The sequence below is a fragment of the Thunnus thynnus genome, chromosome 19 (genome assembly GCF_963924715.1).
Source record: "Thunnus thynnus chromosome 19, fThuThy2.1, whole genome shotgun sequence".
NCBI lineage: Eukaryota > Metazoa > Chordata > Actinopteri > Scombriformes > Scombridae > Thunnus > Thunnus thynnus.
This window is the reverse complement of record NC_089535.1, coordinates 12166874-12188938: the sequence shown is the minus strand read 5'-3', so window position 1 is coordinate 12188938 and position 22065 is coordinate 12166874. Positions and strand designations below refer to the sequence as shown.

At 38.9% G+C, this 22065-nt stretch overlaps 1 long non-coding RNA gene across 1 annotated transcript in view; it reads right to left on the bottom strand.

Annotated features, from left to right (window-relative positions):
* Positions 1-22065, bottom strand: part of LOC137170474 (uncharacterized) — a 95965-nt gene that overhangs the window by 73060 nt on the left and 840 nt on the right. The window lies entirely within an intron of this gene.

The following is a 22065-nucleotide window of genomic DNA, read 5'->3' as shown; positions in this document are numbered from 1 at the left end:
TCTCCATCATGGTCACAGGAATCAAAGAAAGCTCTGTCTGCTGTGTTGCCAAATATTTGATAAGGCTTCACATTGCCCAGATAGACCCCGGACCCATGGACAAATTCCTCTGCTAACAAAGGGGATTTATTACAATGGGATTTGCTGTGTGTGTGTGTGTGTTTGTGTGTGTGTGTGTGTGTGAAGAAATGAATCAAGCCAAGAGTAGTCCAGTAAATTCACTGTATTCTCATCAATGCTGCTCACTATTCTTGCCATGTCTGCCTCTGTTGTTGAAGTTTTAATGCCGGTGTTTGAGACGTCATTGGCTACAGACGTTTGTTTACAACCAGCTGCGCCGGCACACTACACATCGTGAGTTTCTGTCTCCGTTACAAATACGTTTCATCTACAAAAGGGACTTCTGTTCTTCTTCCTCTTCTTGCTCCGCTACCCACAAGTGACAGAGAAAGTGTTTGTATGTGATTATTGACAGTCGTAAACTAAGGAAAGCTTATTTGGATTCATTCAGCTTGTGGATGTCATCGGGGTCAGAGCAATCTGGACATAACCGATCATTCTCCTTTTGATTCCCTCAGAAAACAGAAGCACTCAGTTGTTTTCTGATCCATTTAACTATGTACAAGTATGACCACGGATGTTCATTCTTGATCGTTGGAAACAATATTTGATGGAGATAATCACCTGTGTAAAAGTACTTCAAACAAAATAGAGGAAAATGTGGTCATCACGGTCGATGGTTTCTTGTTATCCATGTTATAACTTTAAGCTACCTTGACTTAAATGAGAAAACGAATACATGGAAATACATCGAGCAGGAAATAAAATACTGGAATACTTCACTGTAGTAGAAACGGCAGAAAAGAACTGCTCAATCAGAACATAGTATGTAAATTGTGTGCTCAACGTTAAACACAAGCTTAAACCTACAATAACACATTTTTGGCTAGTTATGGGCAGCAGAAACAAGTTGTGAATACAACACTGACATATCACTTTTTTAGTTGATATGGCGAACTTAGCAAACAGTTGCTTATTTACACATCTAACAGCTATGGATTAACATTATCATCCATTTGGAGTCATGTTTCTGTCCACCTGGGGAGTCCAATATTCACTCTCTTTAAGTTCACCGCTATGTTTGCTAGCTAGTTGCTATCTGTGACTGTTTGGTGCTGAGCACGTAGTGCGGTGTTTTTAGATCTTTTCCGCTGAAAACAGCTGCATGCTGCAGCCAAAAAGTACGCTATGAGAGCAGTGAGAGTGAACCAAAATAGTGACGTTGCAGCCAGACAGCTAAAACAATGAGCTGTAACTTGCTATGTTCCATAAAGCCGAGGGGAGCTGCAGAGTCTGGTGATCATTCTCTGTGGGTTCATCGCTATGAGCAACTACTATCTCATTACACAATGTCGTTTTATTCATTGTTGTTAAAAAAATATTGACTATAGCCAATGTTAGGTTTGTATTAGGCATGAGAGAGCCTTCCACTTGAGTCTGTATGTGTGAGCAGGGGGGGTAAAGCTAGATTAGGAGGCTTCATCTCACTGCAACTCCTTTTATTCTTGATTTTCTGTCAGTAACCCTACCAACAAAATGTTTCACCTTTATGTATCAAATAGTTGCTCTAACTCTTCAAATTTCTACAGGAACTTGTGAAATATATCTGCAGCTCAATCATTAAATCGTCCGTGCTGATATGGTTAACACACAAGATTCTCTAGAAAAAAAACTGTTCAACTGTTCTCTTCAAGGATAACAAGTCAACTAAATTTGGGTGCTACTTGTGTGTACAACCACAGTTTATGCTGCCCCATGGTCGCAATCATCGGGGCGTAACCTGCATCAAAGTAAACAACGGCTGTCCCGTTCCTTTTACAACTTGGCATCAGTTATTACTGGTTGAATAGGACACAAAAATGAGCACAATCTCTGAAACAGAACATCTGACAAATGATGTTAAGATTACATTCCTCCATCACAGATTGCATTTTGTGATTTTCACTTATTTGTCAAGTGAGAAATTAAGCTATTGATTTACATCAGTAAAACAATTTCTCTTGAACAAATACTCCGATAGCGCTCTGCTTGTTTGCTGTCTTAGCAGGAGATAGACAAGCTGATCAATATCAATTTCATCTCAGTGTGTTCAGTTCAGAGAGAAAGTCAAAGACGTGTTTAGCCTAGCTTTAGCTCAAGGTGGAGGCAGTCAAAGGTGCTTTCTAACAACTGCAAAGCCCAGTTTTCATCTTTGTTACCTTTCTACTCAAGGCAAAGTATTTAAATCAAGTGCAGGGAGTTATTTGACTGATATGAAAACTATTCCTAAGTGGAGGTTTACGAAAGGAGGTTTCTATAAAAAAAAAAAAAAAAAAACCCTGCAAAGAGTTACCTTGACTCTTCTCTACATCCTTCGTCTAGGATGGAGATATTTCAGCTCTTGATTTGCTGTAACACACTATTCAACTGCGTTTAGGTTTTGCTTTATACACTAGACTTATGCATTTATCTTATTTGGCTTTCCAATAAAAACGTCTACTTTTCTGTAACGTGAGAGCTCACGGTAAGTAACAGTGGCAGAAAGCTGGAATGAAAAACATTTTCTCAGGCTCTCTGCGGAGGGAGACCTACACATCATCGCGCATATAAAGCTTGTCAGCACTGTGATTGTTCTCAATAACCCCTGTTGCCCAGATGAATGATGGCAGGTACTGGATGAAAGCCAGCATCTGCTTAACTTCAGCTAAAGTCTCTTTCCAACATTTCATTCAGTACCATTCAATGTCAAGCATCGCTGCACAAACGAAAGAGTGATGTGTAATAGAGAGAAAAAAATGCTTGGAGATGAAAGAGCGCTCCGTCGCTCACCGCCGCACGTATGATTAGCTCCGTCAAGTGTGACTACAGCAATCTAGAGTGAGGTGTTTGTCAATATGTTGTTCAAAAGCAGAGAAAGAAACTTTTCAAGTTCACTTTTCATATGAACTTTTGAAAGCAGCCAAAAACTTATAGTAAAAACTACACAGCAGCACGGCAGTCAGTCTCAGGAATATAAAAACGTGGTTATCCTATGACTTAATACAGTAAACATCGGGGGAAAATATCTATATTTTTTGCTGATACCATAGCCTACTATCTACCATAACACCCCTATCTACTGTCTATGTGAAGCACAGTGCATTCAACACTTTAAATCAAACTGTCTCAGCACTTTTTCTTTCTTCCGTATCTCACTTTAACAGTCTCTCCCTAGTGTCTTTTTTTTTTTTTTTACCCTATCTTGATCCTCTTTTTAACAGTGTGTCTTTATCAGCGTCAGTGTGTTTGTTTGGAGAGTACAGCTCACCCAGTACGACATGGAAGTACGTCACCGCCGATGGCCTGCGCTTAGAAAAAAAGGGCAACAGGAAGAGTCCACTCAGGGAGAGAGGAGACAGGAGGGGAGGTGAAGGAGAGAAGGGTGAAGTTGTGTCGGAGGGAGAGAAAGTAAAAAGGAGGCAATTTACGGTGCAAGACATCAATGACTTTTTGCATGCTAAAGATTTTTGTTTTGTATATGTTAGGTGCTCCCTCAGGTCGCTTTTCATTATCTTCTGATCAACCCCAAAAAGTCCAGTCACCAAAATGCAGATGGAAGAAGAGAGGAGTTGATAAAAAATGTTGGGTACGCTCATCTGACTCCCCTTCAATTATTACTGTACACTTGCAGCAACAAGCTTAAATGAGCAGCAGCAGCAGCGACCGACTTAATGACTTTTTTATGCCTCTCAGAGAGCACAGAGGAAGCTTTCCCTTCTTATTGCTGCATGAAGTTGAGGACATATGTAGCCTGAAAGGACGTAGAGAAACAATTGGTCAATTAATCGATTAGTCAATCAACAGAAAATGTATTCATTTTTCTGGTTCCACCTTCTCCAATTTGAAGATTTGCTGCTTATATCATTATAAACTGACTATCTTTGGATTTTGGACAGGACTGGACAAAACGAGACATTTGAAGAGTTCACCTTGGGCTCTGGGCTCTTTATGACATTTCAAAGACTTAACGATTAATCAAGAAAATGAGCAGATGAATCATTACTGAAAATATTAATTGCAGGCCTCAAATGCAGACACTACTTGGGACTGAGCGCAGCACGCTCACCTGCTCTGCATAATTTCCAGGTTAAAAAAAAACATGTAATGTATGTTTTTATTTACAGTTATATTCTTCTAAAGAGATGCTAGAACTGAATATCAAACCAAGATAAGGCAGTAGAGGACAGAGCTCTTTGTAGTAAATATGGAAATAGTCATACACTGTAAAAAATATTATGGACGTACCCATATGTGTGTGGAGTCCTGTTTTGAAGCCTGAAGTTTGCATTTTGACCGTCGCCATCTTGGATTTTTGGAGCCAGAAGTGACCATATTTGGACAAGAGGGTGGAGCTGACCCTAACGCTAGCTGCTAGCTTGGTTAGCACGGTGCATTTACAGTCTATGGTTAACTGTGATAATGCTAATGCTAATTTTCACTTGTGAAAAACAAGCTTAAAACCATTCAAACAAAATGTACTTACCAGAAAAAACTGAACATCTGACTCCTTAAAGGGTGTTTTAGTACAACCAAATTCTGAACAAGACTTTTTAGGCGACCAAAATGTTACAATGAAAAAAACACACTTAAAGAGCGACGGCTACGGCTACTCTGTGAATCTGGAGTTATGCCATGGTTACATTATCTAACCAATGTTGTCACTGTGGTAGTGACTCGCCTGTGACGGCACCCACCTGTCACTCAAAGTGGCCACACCCTTAATTATGCATAACTTAAAGCCTTAATGACATGTAGTCAGGTGAGTTATTCTTTTTTTTTTAATTCATGTTTCAGCCCAGGAGGTTGCTGCTTGGAAATAGTACATGATCAAAACATATCAGGTGTCCACTAAAGCAACAGAAACCTCTTTTCTCCAAAAACCATGTTACTGTGACTCTGGATAATCTACAGAAAATCACTCACACTTTTCTGAGGAACCGTTTTTTTCATCAAAGAAGTAGTTCCAATGAAAACTGTTCGCTGTGAGGTCTGTGGATTGTCTAGCGTATCAAGGACACGGTTTCTGGAAAGACTTTTTTTTTTTTTAAAAAACGTTAACCGTCAATGCTGTGAGCATCACAAAAGAAAATCCGTTCACTTCCATTGTATTTGGGTGGAAGCATGAAGCTCAAAACCAAAATTGACTAGAAACCACATGAAATGACCTGCTCCTAAACAATGTGGCACACTATGCTGTGTCAGATTGTCGCTGTACTGTTACTGTAAGACAATGCAGAGATGACGACTGAGTCGGGAGCAGAAGAGAAACTGGATCTTTACCAAGCTCTCAGTCAAGAGCATTAAGGATGAATAGACAGTAGTTTCTCTGCTACTTGTGTTCTTCTGGCATTGAGCGAGGAGATAATTAGAGTGAAAGCAGAAGTTATAGTCGTCGTAGTGCATTCATCCCAGGATGTTCATTCTTTCTCTCTCTTTGTATCTCCTCTTTATCTCTTCCTCCTGCCTGGATCAGCACTATTGCTTTGATCTGGCTCTTCATATAACAAGGCCCCAGGGTCTACTATACAAGACAGTAGAAAGAGTCCAAACTACAGTGTGTGTGTGTCTGCGCACGCTCCCGTGCACATATGTGTATGTGTATACATACTTAAAGTATGTGTTGAATATCTTCTTGCTTGTGTCAGACACTCGCCAAATTTTCCCTCAGGGATTAATTCTTCATGAGGGTTTTTTTTTTTTTCCTCCTTTCTGAAAAGCTCACTCCACTTTATTAGTAAATGATATTGCAGTCTATTAGTGATGCTGCTTGGGTGATTTCTTTTTTTTTTTCCCCCACTTCAGTCCTGTGGATGCTTAATTGGCATGAAAATGGGATACTCTATATTGCCATTGCAGTAGGTGATAAATTGAATGTCATTACGTTTCCTTCCATTAACTGCAGAAAGGTTAACCATGAAATTGGCACAGAAATGATATGGAAAGGGCTCACTTAGTATTGCTGCTAATTTTCATTCATTTGTTGCCATAATCAACACATTTTAAAACTGTACACTGACTATTCTCTGCAAAATAAGGGACAGTTTCAGGATTGGAGAGACTTTTCAGTTGGGGAAATGTACCATGTTTTTATGAGTAATGAGGAAATGCATATAAAAAGTTACGTTTACAGTTACAGTAGGGCAAGAACACTGTGTTCTCTAGCAATTAGGATTTTGTCTGGTATGTCGTCTGGTATTTCGTCAGATTTTGTGTTTCTCTCTGCTATTGTAAATAAGATCATCTACCCCATCTTGTCTGCATCTCTGTCTCTCTCTCTCTCTCCGTCTCAGACAGGATGTTTTGAGGAGGAAGACTGCAGGGTCATGGTCTGATCCGGAATGTATGATAAAGATCAACCATTTCCTTTGCATCATGTGTGCGTGTGTGTTTCTGTGTTTGTGTGTGTTCGTATTCAAGTCCAGTCTCTAACATTTTGTGAGATGAGCATTATGTCTTAAAGATGGAAATATTCATATATCCTCTGTGAGAGAGACAAATACATTTTTTCTTATGTGAACTTCTCCTAGGAAGGGGAATTGCCTACCAGTGAGAGGTGGCTCTGCATTGAAATGCATCAGTGCTATGGTTGGGATGGTGGATGTGTGTGGTAAAAAATTTCAACTCCAATCATGAAAAGTACTTTGACTTTTTGGTGCCACTGTCTAATCAGGTATACTTTATAAAGATTTTACATGTGTACGTTGTTAAAAGATGATATATTTTTGCTTTACAGATCAGTAATACGTCATTAATAACGTAACCTTCGCGGTTTTGGGATTGTAAAGAATTGCCATTTTGCTGGTGTTAGTTGATTGTAATTGGATTATTTCACTTTTTCTGTCTTATATTTTGTCTTTAATTGTTCATATGATTATTTTATAATGACTATTTTATTTTTAATATCATTTTGGGTTTCCATCATAACCCAAAATCAATCATTTTCATTCAAAACAATTATTACTGATCTGTAAAGAATTAATAATTGATATATTAACCATTAATGAAGCCAGAAGTTACAACTTATAAACCCTCTATAATGGATGCCTGGTTAGAAAGTGGTATTGTGTGGTCCTAATGTAACTTTTCAATTCACAAACTGCTAAAAATGTCAGATCCAGGTCATGCTCTTATTACATAATGTAATTTGTTATGTAGGAAAGTAGTACAAATAAGCTTTTTTTCAGGCCAAACCTATGAGAAGCTTAGTCTAGAGCTGCAACTTTTCTCGATTCATAAATTAATACTTTAGCCAAAAACATGTTTATAACATCCTAAAACCCAATTGGATGTGTTCATATGTCTTCCTTTCTTCAACCAACACTACAAAAACCAAATAAGTTTACTAGCATATAAACAAAGAGAAGCAGCAATTGAGAGGCTGGAACTAGAGACTGTTTGGTATTTTTGCTTGAATTTGAATGCTCGATTTTCAAAATAGCCACAGTATGAATGATTGATTAGACTGTTTCAGCTTGATAGTAGTATCAGTGCAACCACATTTTTGGGGGGCTGTAAACACATTATACAAACAGAGAGAGGGCAGACAAAAATGAGATTTTTGTAGTGAGGGCAGGAGGCTGGACACTAAGGGCCAGGTTTGGGTTAAAGGAGGGGGGGGGGGGGATTTTTAGGTTCCAGCCAAAGTGTCTCCTGCAGGAGGTGGTGTGTCGGTGTGGAGGGATTCCCGCTCCTCTGAAGTCTAGGAGTTGGTATCTGGTTACTCCTGTAGGTCTGCCATGATTACCCTCCACTCACATTCCACAGCCCTCATTTACTCCCAATCCACACAGGAATCTGACAAAGTCAGCATTACACACAGAAACACAGACACACACATACAAACCAACACATAGACCAACAAACATAACAGATCTCCAGTCAAATGTTAAACCAACTTTTAACTCAAAACATCTCAAATTACCACATTCATCACCCCCGCTTCTTCAAATGTCCCCTTTCTCCAAACAAACTCCTTGTCAATTGCAGAATGCAACACAACTTGAGAGTTTGGACGGCGACTTTCGGCTGTGACCGAGGTTTGTGTTGCCGCTGTAGTGCTAACCTGGTTGTAAAATGCCAGAAATGCTGTAATCCACATGGAGGCGTTTGTCACCTCACACCAAACTGTGAGGGGAGCAGCGGTAATGTGGTGGTTTAGCCCTCGACCTCGTCTGTTACCCTCCTGCTGGAAGGAATGCTGTTATAGACGGCCGACTAGACGCCCAATCAGCTGCTCCACATGGCCACATGTTGCAGAGTTCTTTTGTGATACTGCAACAGGACGTTATGTACTCTCACAGACACTGTCCACTTATGACATCAGCGTTTGTACTCGTATCTATGCGCGCAGTAGCTCGTACACGCTGCTTTGTGTGCATGGCCTGTGCCTTCAGCCTCATATGTGAGAGTCTTCTTGTCTCCGACGCACGCTGTTTCCTTCTTTTGAAAATGAATTTTCCCATTGCATTATTAAAGTCAGCTCTCTGTCAGTGAGGCTGACATCAACATTGTTCCTCTGTGGGGGTTTTTTGGCCTCTGGGAGGAAAGGCCCAATAGGACAGAGGACAGTGCGATTCATAATCAAGAGGCAGGCAAGGAAATGGCTCTTCTTGTGTAACGTAATTGAAAAAGAAAAGGGAAAGGATATTGTAGTCATCTCAAGCTTGTCTCATGCTGATATTGCACCTATCAGTCATATTTCATAGGGTATGTTCTGTGTGTTCACTGACATTTCTCTTGATTTATCTTCGTAATAATACGCACATACTGTGTGTATAAATATACAGAAAGAGAAGGGGGCATCAGAGAGGGGGCTATATGTGATGATTTAATGTGATGTGATGTGTGTGGGGGGAGTGTTCAGGGCATAACATATAAAATAGGGGTTTCTGTGGAAGAATATAAGCAATCATCTTTTCATCTAAACATAGCTAAAGAAAAAGCTTCCACCTGATCTTTGAACCTGCAACACTTTCAGAGGAAGAGTATTTAATACTCAAAAGGCAGATTGTGGGTGGAGTTTATGATAAAACATATATTAAAACACGTACAACACGTTCAGCAGCTCTACACTTGAAAGTCAATATTGTGAAAGACTGAACGCTGCCAGAAAAATACTGCAGCTGCTTAAATTAACAATGAAATTTAGATATTGTATGAGGTCTCATCCTAAGGGTGATGCTTTTGATAAACATTTAACATTTAATGAAAACAGACAGAGTGTCTTGTTTCTTTTCAGCTGAGAAAAATAAAAGTTTGTGGTGCCTAAATCTAAACTGGCGATGATTATCCACATTACTGTCTGCTGTCTAGACCAAAACGACTACTTTTGTTTGGTTTGTTCTCTGGTAATTCTATCTGTTTGTTTCTGGCTGACAGACATGTGGTATAATATGTAGATGAAATGCGGAGATCCTCCCTTTTAAGAAGCTGCTGAAAGACAAGACAAAGCTTATGACAACAAGGCTGATTTCTGTCATTCCGAAAATCAATGACAGAGGTAGAAAATATTAACATTTCAATTGCAATCAGACTTTAAAACTGTGATGTGAATAATTTGATGAATCAATTCATCATTCAAGTCATTTTTTTTAAGCAAAAATGCCAAACATCCCCTGTAGTTCCAGCTTCTCTGTTTTGATGCTTTTCTTTGTCTTTAGTGATAATAAACTGAATATTTGTGGTTATTGGTCAGACAAAACAAGCAATTTGAAGACGTCATCTTGGGTTATTGGAATTTGTGTTGGGCATTTTCCACTATTCTCTGACGTATTATAGACCAAACAATAGATTAAGTGAGAAAACAATCAGCGGAATAATCATTAAAGTGATCGTTGGTTGCAGCCCTACTGTATCTGAATGCTAATCAGAGTTATTGACATTTGAAAATGACAACAATGTTTAGGCTAATCTCAGAGTTTTTTTCTAAATGAGCTACTGTTAATTGCAGTAAAAGCACAGTGGTCACACAGTCCTAAAGGAAGATCACCACCACTTCTTCCACGACCCAATAATTCTACTGAGAAATCTCACATCAACATAACCAGTTACATACTGAGTGTAGTGGGTGAGTTAGCTGTTTCTATTTACTGCAAGCCCTTCACCATAATAACAAATGGGATCTGTGCAACCACTTATAATACTATTTTTAAAAGTGCAAAAATGGATGGTGATTAACTTAACCTGTCTGCTAGAATAATTTGCAAATACAAGAAAGAGTTATAGTGGTAGATAAAAATGTATGAATCTGTTTTTAAATTATTATGATCACATTTGGTCCTCAAGTCTACACTGTTGTAATGAGGGGATTTCTGTCTGTTCTGTTATCTAACTGCAACCACTAAATGTTTTCTTTTTTAAAAGAGGCCTTCCTCCTGTTGACCAAATTTGTATATTCTGGCATTATAAGTCTGCATTCACACCCAATCCATCAATGCATGAAAAACAGCAGTCCTCCCATTCATTTGAATGGGGGCAGTGCGTTTATGCTGTGGGAGTGGAAACTGCACAGGGCTCAACAAAAAAACACAGCGGCCATCCAGCAAGAAGCTGGACTCAACTTGAACCATAATCCAACGTCACGCTGTGGCCAATCACATACATGTAAGCACACACACACATTCCTGGTGGATTACTTGTAACGTTTACCTTGTCATTGTGATGAAAGATAAAACTTTCCAGAGTTGTAAAATTCTGTCTGTGAGTTTTACAAACGGCTGTGCGGTGTTTTGGCTTTTGATAAATCCATAAATGCATTAATCTGTAACTCCACTTCCTGGATCGTATTTCATTGTCTCACTGGTACCTCAAACAACACGCCCCAACCATTGTAGCCCTCTGCATCGTAGTGCCGGATTTTGGTGGGAATGCAGCCTAACTGACAAAAAACAGTTTTGTGAAGCAAAACAAGCTTTATGCTTAAAAAAACATTACTTGAGAGAACTACATCCATGTTTTCCTACACTCTCTGTGCAAACATATGTGAACACACAACTGAAGTTGGAACAGAGCTGAATAAGTGCTGGCATCTAAACTCACAAACTCTAATTACAACAACCAACAGCACACAGAAAAGCAAGCCTTGTGCGTGACTGTTCCCGGCCACAGATCAGTATTGGCTCAGAATTCATTACATGGAAAGTGTTATACTCGTACATCTTTCTAATGATGATCAGTGAGCTGTATTCTCGCATTTGTCAGCTAACTCTGGTTACCATAAAATAATTAACCATGGGGCACTACCTAGTGTATAAAAACTTTGAAATAAGCGGGTTTGTGTGCACATACGTTTCAGCCACTGGGTATGTGCACATGTTTGTGTGTGATTTTTTTTCTTTGATTCAATGAGGTTAGGAAAAACATGACTGCAGGCCATCCTGGAACAAAATAAGCATAAGAATGCCAGAAGTGACTGTCCCCTTCTTAAAACCCCCAACAGACACATCCAGCCTGTAAACATGGCTAGACTGTCCCCACCCCGCCACCTCCATAACCCCCCCCATCCTGGGCCCCAGCCCCCCTCCTGCTGGGAGCAAGCAGATAGACAGACTGTCTTATCTCCCCCCCCAGGGAAGAGGAAGAGGGGGATGGGGGGGGGGACTGGCTTTGTGTCTACCGGCACAGACGAGGACTTTGTGTTGCATTTCCACATGCATGCATGCAGGCACGTGTGCAGGAATACATGGACATATACACACACACACACACATAGGCAAGCAAATAATATATGACACACAGCAGGCAAATGCAAGGACAAAGCGTACAGAATTCTTTGATCTATATATACTGCATAGGATGTCTCGAACAATAATGCAATTTAAAATGACTCACATTCCAGACAAATCTACAGCAAATTATTTAAACAATCAGGAGGATGTTTACGTCAGCTTCAATGTCAGATGATATTCTAATTAGGAAAAATAAGCCCTGAAGTGAAAAGGTCAGGGTACATTCACACACAAAGAACAGCCCAAAGCAACCCCCACTAACCCCACCTAGACAGGCCTATAATGCCCCACCTACAGCCCACAACCCTGTTCATCCCCCAACCCCCAAGTCTATACACACAGACATATATATATACATAAACACAGACACACACACACAAGCAAAGGCTGTATGGCAAGCCTTTTCAACATTTAATCAGTAGCGGTAATATCAACAATTGCTTCTTGAATAGAATTCCAAGTCAAAATATCCATAATGTAATTTTGACTAGTAGCAGTTCTAATTAAAGATATCTACAATTCATTTCTCACTAGTCAAAATGTTAATTCTTGATATCAACAATTAATTTCTTACTAGTGGAAATGTCCATTGTAGATATCTATAACTTAATTACAACTAGTCAACTTTTACCACTGACTTCTATTCAAACTCAAATACAGATATCTATAATTCAATTTTGATGTGTTTTAATTCCAAGTCAACGTATCCATTTTGACTAGTTGCAGTTCTAAATATTGATATCTACACCTCAATCCTCACTAATCAAAATGTTAATTATTGATATCAACAATTTAATTCTAATTAGTGGCAATGTTCATTGTAGATATCTACAATTGTTCTTACATTACAGATATCATAAATGGAATTCTAGATATCTAAAATTCACTGGTCAAAATTAAATTATTGATGTTGGCTTGGAATAGTAACTAGTAAGAATGTAATTTCAGATATCTAGAATTGCATTTCAGATATTTGAAAATACAATTTTAACTAGTGGAAATGATATTCATACTTGTAACATTTATATTTGAAATATCTATAATTCCTTTTAATTGAAAGTGAATATTAAATATCAAAAAAGGAATTTCCACTAGTCAAAATTTCATTGTAGATATCTTCAATGACGTACACACAAACTTGAAATGAATATAGTAATTTGGGCTACGTATCTGAAATTAATATGGTATTTTGAATGACATAACCAAAAATAATATGGTAATTTGGGCAACGATGATAAGTGGAAATGGATTGAGAAGGAATTTCTAATAGTGAGATGGCAGTTTCTGCATTTGACAGAATTTTTAATGTGGCGCATCAATCCAGACAAGAGTTGTTGCAGGGTGGTAACAACGACATCTTTGTTCCTACAAGATATCTGTTCTGTCAATTCTGACACTGAATGTCTGGTAGCTGGTAGCTAGAGCTAGCCATTAGCTAATATTACTAGCTTGCTAACGCCAAACAGGTCTAAATGATGTATTCAGTTCAATTTAGGGAGACCATTGAGTGAGACAGGAAAAGACAAACACTCTCAAATTAAACTGAACTGGAGCTTAGCAGAGTTTAACCAGTTTGCCCATCAGAGCTACCCCCAAGTAAGCCTAAATCTGGTAGGGTTTGAGTTGGCCAGGGCTGATTAAGGCAGATAAAGGTCTGAGCTAATTCTATCACAGAATTAAAGGACGTTACTGGAAGGAGTAGGCTATACATCTTCCCACTCGCTGAAGTGTTACAGATATGTAATTCCTCACAGTTTTGGTCAGTGTTAAAAAAGTGTTGAACTTGGATTGCATGATTTGATTCTTTCTGATCATCACAATGTCATCACAGGAAACAACTTTAAATATGCATCTCCCACCACCTGAACCTGCACCAACACCATGTTCTAAAACAAACCCAACTGAGGTAATTAAGAACACACCTATTTCCTTTATAATGTACAGATAGTCTTTAACAAAAGTTGTTTTGGTTTTTTTTGTCTGAGATGGGTCAAACTCTTTTCTATTCTAATTATGTTGTATTGCTCTGTTATACTGTATGCTTTTCAGAGCGTGCAAGAATGGAAAACTTTACGGCATCAACAAGACGCAGAATTTAATGACTCATTGCTGGCAGATAACGAAATAGGGTAATTTCATGCTGGATTGTCCTTGAGAAAGCCATTTCAAACTAACAGATTAGATGGCAACATATTTCCATTTATCTCAAACAGGAAATGAGACATCAGGGACTGGAGGAACAGGAACAGAGACGGTTAAAGGTAAATGCGATCGGTTACATAATGAAATATAATTTCAATTACAATTGCACAGATTGTTGCTCTTCAAATGCAGTTTAAAATTCATACAAGTATAATTATGTGTTATAGGCAACTGAGGCAAGACAAGACCAAATGGATGCTTTTGAAGTGCCCATTGATGGTGTGACACTCAAATTAAAATTTTCAAATGGACTGGTGAGAACAAAGAAATTTCTCATCTGAATCCATTCAGGTAATCACTTTTCCTGTCTCAGTGTTAACCCCTGACAAAAAGTTGATCTCTGATATTAGGTTTTGCTCTGAAGTTGCATTTGTGAAGAATATATTAACAGTTGTTAAGTTCTGTCTCTATTCTTTGCTTTAGACACTGTTTGATTTCACTGAGCAAGAGGAAATGGCCAGTGAGGTTTTCTGTCTTAGAGAAACATAATCAACCAAAGCACTCGATAGCACACTGTCAAGATCCATTGAGCACTACAACATCGAAAGGTTTTCAACTCTCTATGTTTATCTGTGTTTTTGTGTATTTTGTCTGAAATTCAGCAAATTGATGCAGGTGAGCCCAATGGTGCTTGCCCTGCAGGCCAACATAGCCCTCCTCTTCAACCCTTAGAAGTCTTAGAACACTGGACAATAGTCCGTCCTCATCAACTGAGTATGTTATTTTCTTACATTTGAATATTTATTCTAAAACTTCAAAGTTCTCTTTATTCCTTAAAGTTTTATATTTGTTTTTAACTTACAGAATTAAACTGCAAACTGTCTTGATGAAGCTTCTCAGCAAAGTGGATCTCACCTCTAATCAATAAAATAAACATTTGCAGAGACAACATCTTGCAGGGTACTCTTCAAGCATTTAAATGACGCCACTTTGACCCGGGGGCAAAGCTGGATGTGGATTTTGTCAACACTGAGGGGACAGGACAAGGGGCTGTGGATGATGGTGGACCAACCAGAGACCACCTGTGGTTGCTAATGAGGGTTATGTAGCACTCAAAGATATTTGATGGGCCTGAGAATGATAGGCTGTTGGCACTTGATAGTCATGGTAAGTATTTAAGTTTTCTGTCCTTTTTTAAATTGTATAATAGAATCTGTACAAAACTAATTATTTGAATCTTGGTTTAAAAGTTGGTTTTTCAGGTCTTGAGACTGGACTGTACATGCTGATTGGAAAAATGGTGACTGTGCATAATTCATGGTGGAGTTGGTCCACACTTGTTTTCTGAGTGTCTCTTTCTTCACCTTAGCAATAAATCTCCACCTCCTGCCTCAGTGGATGAAATGGGAGACTGCTCCTTCAGAGAAAATTGAAATTTAAAGGGTGTTGGTCATTTTTGGAAGCCCGGTCACTAATCAATGCATTCAAAAAGTTTTCAAACCAGACTTTTTTTTTTTTTTGGGGGGGGGGGGGGGGGGGTAGTGTCCTGTATGGTGCTTGTTGGCACAAAGCTTGAATGTAAAGCGCTTTTTGTTTCTAAGATAGGACTACTCCCATTATTTTATTTTTTAGATAAAAGGAGCTGAGACTGTCCATGAGGCAAATGATGTGATCACAGACACAGAAAACAGCCTGAGTATGATGAACTCTGAGCTACATCTCATCCTTGAAGCAGAGGGATTCCTTGGTCCAGTCTGCAGCAGATTACTTTGTTGATGGATGGATGCATGTGGCATTGAGACAGCAAGCAATTTATCCATCAGGGCAAAAGTGAGTGGTGTATAAGGGTGAACACGTTCAAATAACATTGATTTGTAATGTTCTATTATGTGTTCCTTTCTCTTCTCTCATTTCAGAAGGGTTTCAAAACTCTTGGTTTCCTTGACGAGCTTAGGGCTCACCCTGAAATCTTTGAGGACCTGTTCACCAATGTACTGAAACCACTGGAGGCAAAAGACTTGTCTACTTTGTTTGAAGTTGACTTCTCAGCCCCTAAAAGTAACAGACGACGTCTGGAAAATCAGAACATCTGTTTCTGGAAAGACTGGTTAATTGATGTTGAGGTTATGATATTTTAATGGCATATAATAACCTCTTGTTCCTTGAGGTACAGATAAATTACATAGGCCTTTGTGTTTTTGGCTGGACCACTGGGTCAGCCCTAGGAATTGGAATCTGGGTGGGTGGGTGGCTCTGTCGATCATTTGTATCTCGTTGTGCAATCACAGTTGCGCTAATGCACCACAAGATGGCCTTAGGTATGCCAAACCACCATTTGAAAATAGCCTCACACAACTATTGGGAAGATCGCGCGCAGAAGAGTTCAGCGACAAAATTCTGAACCTGGACTTTAACAACAGTTTCATCAAGATGCATAGTGGTACATTACTTGAAGCTTTTTAGTGTGACAGGTATTTATACTTCTGCCATACAAGCTACAATTTCCTTTACCCTTGCGTATTTGCAGAAGGAGAACGCAGCCCCTTGACACTGGAAATGGTGCAGGGGTTTGCCTCTGGAGCTTCAGCAGTGCCTCCCTTGGGCTTCCCACAGCGTCCTGTCATTGAATTTCCCAACGATGAATCTTTCCAGAGGCAAATATGTGCGTCATAGTGACTGCCGACTGCAGACTGCCCATTCACAAAGAGTATGAGAAATTCAGAAGCTGTATGACTGAAGGAATTCGCTTCAAGTTTTGGCATTGCATAATTTTACATTGACAATCAAATCAAGGTACCAGATATTGATATATCTACTGATATTCTTTCCACCCTTTTTTTGCCCTCAACTTTGGTTATCAAAGTGAAGATGTGCCAAAGATATGCAATGGGGGCAGGACTTTTTACAGTTGAAGAATAAACTTTAATTTTATTTTTCAAAAATAACAAATAAAAATTATACATTTTCTTTTATTTCTGAGGTAGAATGAGGTAGTGTGTCAAGTAGTGTGTAGTGCAAGAAGCAGTTGTATTTTTGGTTATCAGACAAAATATTACATTACTACATTCATTTAGCAGACACTTTTATCCAAAGAATAAGTGGATTCAATGTCAGTCCTTTAATATCTTTAAGCCTTATGCCTTGCACCAAAAACATTATTAAAAATAAATGCAGGCATTAACTGACTGATAAAATGTGACATAAATTGATATTTATGTTTTAATTGGCTTCTGTGTTTATTTACCTTTGTATTAATTCCCCTATTTATTTACTTTCCCATTTAATTTTCCAGTTTATTAATTAATTTTTTTTTTTATTTATGTACCTGCTCCTTTTCAAACCAAACACTTATCCTTCTTAGCCTGTGGAAGTGTAGGAGCAAGGCATGTCTTAGAGGGCTACGCCTATCCTCATAGAATCTGGGTTACGATATGTAACCAACGATCTATGCACTCTGATGTTGATCAACCAATTGGCGAAAAGTTGACCCCATGGTACACTTTGCATGACAGCCCCCTTATTTGCATAATGAAGCAGAAATGCAAAAAGAAAATACAGAAAAAAATAAGTCTGGGGAATTAAACACGAGGAAATGCAAAGGGAAAATAATGCAGATATAGATACATAAATAAATACGTTTTAAAAAAATGGAAAATTAAATGGGAAAGTGGGAGGCAGAGCCTTCAACTATAAGGCTCCTCTCTTGTGGAACCACTTTCCAGTTTCAATTCAGGGAGGCAGACACCTTCTCCACCTTAAGAGTAGGCTTGAAACGTTCCTTTTTGATAAAGCTTGTGGTTAGGGCTGGCTCAGGCTTGCCTTGGACCAGCCTCTAGTTATACTGCTATAGGCCTAGACTACCGGGGGACTTCCCATGATGCACTGAGCTCCTCTCTCTTCCTCCCCTTCCCTATATGTACACATTGATGTCCCATTAATGCATGTTACTAACTTGACTTCTTCTTCAGAGTTTTTGTGCTTTCTCGTCTCCCAGGTTTCTATAGATCATGGTCGCAGACCGCCCGGTTGCGGATCACAGGCTTCCATGGATCGTAGTTGTGGACTGCCTGCTGCTGTGGTCCTGCTTGACACCCATGCCTACTATTAATATTAATATTATTGTTAGTCATATTTCTATTACTATTATAGTTGTTATTGTTATTATTGTTGTTGCTGTGCATCTCTGTGTCTCTCTCGCCCTCTCTAAACCAAACTGCTCAAGGTAGATGGCTGCCCACCTTGAGCCCGGTTCTTCTTGAGGTTTCTACACGTTAAAAGGGGAGTTTTTCCTTGCCACCATCGCCAAGTGTTTGCTCTGGGGGAATGTTGGGTCTCTGTAAATTAAAGTGTACGGTCTAGAACTGCTCTATATGAAAAGAGACCTGAGATAACTTTTGTTGTGATTTGATACTATATAAATAAAATTGACTTGACAGTAAATAAATAGGGGAATTAATAAAAAGGTAAATAAATACAGAAGCAAATTAAAACAGAAATATCAATTTATGCCACATTTTATCAATTAATTAATGCCTACATTTATTTTTGGTGCATTTAATGGCATATTAATTTATTATTGAGTCATTTGAGTTTCCATCAATGGCTCCGTGGATTACCAAACCCCACCTTATGATAAAAGTAAAGGAGAAAAGTACATTTGATTATCAATCTAACAGACTGATGCAGTTGGATTTGAACATTAATATGTCTCAGACGGTTTTCTATACCTCTTGATTACTTAATTAAAACTACTCAGTAAATGTATGTCTGCAGTCTTTATACAACATACAGGCCAATTACCTTATGAGGCGCATGTTTCTGTCTATGTGCTATAAGCTGTTGGGATGAGGAACATGGTACACCCTTCTGGTCACAGCACTGCTCCACCTGCGTGCAGCTGCAGCAGGATTTATCTGGGTCAACATGTCCCGTACCCTACGCTGTGGAACCAACAGCCGCTCAGCACGCAGAAATCCTCACATCGTCTAAAAAAGATGAAGCCAACCAACAAACTAACCAAAAATATTTTCAGCTAATTGTATTGGCAACACAAATTAAAACAACATTTTTTATAGTTCATGGGGAACATAAAAACTACTGTACTTCCCCTATTAGGATAAAGACCACAAAGTCTTGTATTTTGTTGGCTGAGCTCTTCGTTCGTCACTGGCTGATATTCTCTCCAAACAAACACTCCAAGCAGCTTTGTTTTCTTGTACAGAAACGATGAGGAGCAGGGCTCGAGAGTAATGGTGTCCCGTTATCCTGGAGACAGTAGAAAATGTGTTTGTGACAAACAGAGATCTTCCCTAGGACGCCTCCAGGACGAAAGGGGATTTATATAATTTCTATTCATTTATTTATTTAATTAAACTATTGCTTAGCAAATGATAAACTGAACCAAGCGCTTTACAAAACTACGATGGAGCACATCTTCTCATGCTGTTACCATAGTTACTAGTGATGCGCGGATTGCAGTTATATCCGTGCACTCCAAGGTTAATCCACGGATTGAGCGGGTTGGGTGCCAAAAAAATTAACATTCTGATTAATAGCGGATGGGTCACGGGTGGTGAAATAATACATCATTAATGAGGAAAATAATTACATTCTCTAAAATGTGAACATAGCAGAGCAGTGCTGTAGAGCTGCGGTCTGCTGCTGCTCTGCAGCAGACAGCTTCATTTTTCATCAGGAACGAATTACTGACTCACAACTAAGCAAACTAACAACAGGGAATACTAAGAAATATACAGACACTAATAACACTAAGAAATACACAGACACTAATAATTATTTCTACAATTATACAAGATAGATTATTGGAGAAATTGGGACACTCAGCATGCTACAATCTTTCCAAACCGCATGGGTTATGATGCAGAAACAAGACCACAGCAGGCAGTGTGCATGGTACATAATATGAATGAAACTGTATTGCAAAGGCATAGTTCACCATGGAAACGTTTACAATGACTGAAAGCAGCATCTCTAAACTTTAAAGTAAATCGTTACAGAAAGCACTCATACATCAACAGGGGTGGATTTAGTGATTTGAGGACCCCAGGAAAACTCTGTATTGCTTTATTTTCACCTATTCTCTAACTGGGAATGTCTCAAATCTTTTTTCTTTAGTAAAACTATTAATGTTGCACAGTAAAAATACTGTAAAAGTAAAAGTTCTGCATTCAGAGTTTTACTTAAAAGTGAAGAGTGAAAGAGAAGTACTATCAGCACAATGTACTTAAATTTACTTAACTTATGTTCAAGGTGGTGCTTTTAATTCTAACCATATATAATGCTGGATAGTTTAATCAATAATAATGCATCATTTGCCATTTCACACTTAAAAGATTTACAGGCTGTAAAGCATCCACATAGCCCCAAGGGCCCATGTGACTTAAATTTCGTCACCTACCTATGTCCACACAGGTCTTGCAGACACCTGTGTGCAGTCTAAAATATATGACGGCGCAAGCTAATGTGTGTGTACATGAGTGCACACATCCCTCTATGCTGACACCCAATATAGTATAAACAAAACAGTGTGCATGACTACAGTCTGTGTCTCTGTCTGTTTTGGAGAACATTAGGGCGTTGACTTTGGAAGATATCCACTTGATTTGCCAACTCAGACCATTGACGCCTCAGATTAGATTGGACATTTCAATCAGTAAAGTCATGTTAGGAAAAAATCACTTCACTACTAATATGGAGAAGAGGAATGATACAGTGACCATAACTCTGAATCAAGTTATGAATCCAGAGCTGAATCGATTAGTCAATTGAAAGATAATTCACTGGCAACAATTTTGATCATATTATTAGCAGTTTGATTAGGTCAGTTTGGTTTGGGGAAATTGTGATGGGTATTTTTCACTATTTTCTGACATTTTATAAACAAAACATAAACTAATCTCAATTAATTGAGAGAAATAATAGTTAGATTAATTGATAATGGAAAAAAATCATTAGCTGCAGCCCTAGTCACATGAGTACCATAAAAACAGACTGAATGAATCTAAACTAGCACTTAAAGGTCCAGTTTGTAGAATTTAGCAGCATCTAGCGGAACACACTTAGCGGAAATGGAAATTATATTCATAAATATGTTTTAATTAGTTTATAATCCCATGAAAATAAGAATCATTGTGTTTTCATTACCTTAAAATGAGCCCTTTATATCTACATAGGGGGCGGGTCACACAATTTTTTCCTAGGATGGTGAAGTCATGACCCACCCTTCTCTGCCTCTGATTGGCTAGTGCACATTGCCTTCATTGTTTGGGTTGGTTAGATTTATGTATGGGGAGTGAGGTTGGTTAGGGTTAGGGTAAGAATATCATAATAAACCAATCAGAAGCAGAGTAGGGTGGGTCATTATTTCGCCATCCTAGGAAAAAAATATCATCAGTGGTTCCCTTTCACGGAGCCCACCATGTTTCTACAGTAGCCTAGAACGGACAAACCAAACACTGGCTCTAGAGAGGGCCTTTTGCATTTTTCGCAAATTTCACGTTCACCGCAGGTTCTCCCATACGCTTAGAAGGGGAGGGTGAGAGGAGCATAGATACAGGAAGAGCGCCAGGCTTTGAAGCAAATTTGACATAGCGGCCAAACCGTGTAATTACACCATCACGTGATGCACACTGGCCCAAAAAGACTTTTTCCCATAAACTTACATTGTGAAAGAGACGTCTGTATATCAGTGGATAAATTTTTCTGAGCGTCACAACCCTCGCGAAATGACTTGTCTGACTATCAGACTTAAATCCGTTCGGTCCAATCACATTTCAAAAGCCTAGAAGAGCCGCATGATTGAATTGTTTTATCCCCATTGAAGTTAGCCAGAGGACTAAACCAGAAGTAGCCAACTCGGCCAGCGAAAGTCACTAGTACGCATGCTCTATGGGCCGCACAATGTGGAAGATCCGGGTACTTTCATACCAGGAAGTCGATTTTGTTTGGCTTCATACGCCACTGAGCAACTATCATAGGAATGAACGGGGCCCGCCTCCGACGCTGTATCCAGTTCTCTTTATACATGCATGGAGAGGAGGGTAATTCAATTGGTTGTAATCTGCAACCCCACTAAATCCTACACACTGGTCCTTTAAGG